Raw genomic sequence first — 1,948 nt, 5'->3', positions numbered from 1 at the left:
AACTGTCTCACCTCATACTGTATTGGAGCAGCAGCAGCTGACTGCCCGGTTCAACATCAGTTCACCGTCTCACCTCATACTGTATTGGAGCAGCAGCAGCTGACTTGATCGTTGATGCTAATCATCATGTTTTCAATCTGAGAGTAAATAGAGCCAACTACAACTCTAAAAATTAAGGGTTCAACTGGAGTTGTTGGAACTTCGCAATTACAACTGAAAACGATGGTGTTTGGATGCGACAACAGTTAAAAAGGTTAAGTTGGGTTGATGTTCGGCTCTGAATATGTCTCGAAATAATTTATTATAATAATAATATAACATACTATTGAATAACGAAGACAATGATGGATTTCTGTGAATAGCTTCCATAACGTTACTATAGTTAATTACCGTAAATATTAGAAAGCCGGGTTTGACCGTCGGCGTTGTATGAGCTACAGTACAGTACCGTTATCTAGCTAGCTAACGTTATGTCCTAACTTGGCACAACTAGGTTTGGATTATTTCCCTCAACTATATTCTTTCCCATATATTGTATATGGTTTCCATAAAGCCAACATGGCTTTACACTCATTAACGTAAGTTTCCATTCTAGAGCAGTTCTCACTTTTGTGATAATGAACTAGCTAACGTTAACTAACTAACTAAGGATGGTGACCTGTCCAGACGAGATGTTACAACGAACTGAATCGTCAATGGAGGTCTTCCTCTTTATATAGCCTGCTACAGCATGCAATACTATTAACTCACAACGGGGCATAACGTTACATGGACAATACTATCCCATTTTGGAAACGTTACATGGACAATACTATCCCATTTTGGAAACGTTACATGGACGATACTCTATCCCATTTAGGAAACGTTACATGGACAATACTATCCCATTTTGGAAACGTTACATGTACAATACTATCCCATTTAGGAAACGTTACATGGACAATACTATCCCATTTTGGAAACGTCACATGGACAATACTATCCCATTTAGGAAACGTTACATGGACAATACTATCCCATTTTGGAAACGTTACATGTACAATACTCTCCCTTTTTTTGTTGTTGCTTGAAATGTGATGTTATCCCTGTATGGCTAGTGCTTTCTCCAATATGTTCTTCTATTTTGCATTCAATTGTATGTATATGCCATTTATCTTTCAATATTTATTTAATATTTATATTTAAATGCTTGACACATTTTCTCTTCCTTTGAAATTCTTATAGGACAGAACATGGACACAATGCAATTGGGATCAAGAAGAAGGTACAGATATGTTGTAGGACAGCTGCATTTGAAGTGTACATTTAACCTACATAGCAGTCAATACAAACTGACATCTATTAGCATACAAATGTGTGCAAATTATCTTTTCAGATCTTCTCAGAAATTAATCAAGTCCATGGAATGGATATAGACAAAAAGACAATCCAAGGACTATCAGAGATAGAGAGGTGAGGCAGGGGTGAGGACATCATCCTGCTATTTTGACAGTCCCTGAAGGACAATACAGAAGAGGTATTTGCTCTTATTCCTTCCCATTCTCTAATGTATTTTGTAATAAAATTAGCAAGTGTAGTAAGATCATTGCTTTACTTTACTAGAACTGGAGACCACAGCAGCGATCCTGCTCTTGCCCTACCACTTCAATGAGGACCCGAGTGGCCTTTATGTCCGTGACAAGGTATGCCTATGCACCAATCATCTGTTTCTTCATAAACATAGGTGTGCATGCTTATATAAAACTACAGCTGAACATTTATGTTCTTTGTTAATTGTATGTGTATTAATCTTTTCTTACTTTTGTTGACACAGATTTCACCGCTCTTCACTCCTTTACTGCACATCGGCGGAAATCCATTTCACCATGAGAGTGAAATCCCGCTGGCCTTTGATGGGGAGAACATCCACGCCCTCGAGGACGTCCCCATGGGTCATGGGGCTCTGCTA

At 38.3% G+C, this 1,948-nt stretch overlaps 1 long non-coding RNA gene across 1 annotated transcript; it reads left to right on the top strand.

Moving 5' to 3' along the window:
* The first annotated feature begins 1,209 nt into the window (after positions 1–1,209).
* LOC139023404 (uncharacterized) lies at positions 1,210–1,942 on the top strand. The gene is made up of 3 exons (XR_011474531.1): positions 1,210–1,516; positions 1,603–1,682; positions 1,814–1,942. It is a non-coding gene; the product is annotated as an uncharacterized lncRNA (long non-coding RNA).
* The last annotated feature ends 6 nt before the right edge of the window (positions 1,943–1,948 follow it).

This window comes from Salvelinus sp. IW2-2015, linkage group LG31 (assembly GCF_002910315.2).
Source record: "Salvelinus sp. IW2-2015 linkage group LG31, ASM291031v2, whole genome shotgun sequence".
Lineage (NCBI taxonomy): Eukaryota > Metazoa > Chordata > Actinopteri > Salmoniformes > Salmonidae > Salvelinus > Salvelinus sp. IW2-2015.
Note: the sequence above shows the minus strand (reverse complement) of the source record. Positions and strands in the feature narration are given on the sequence as shown.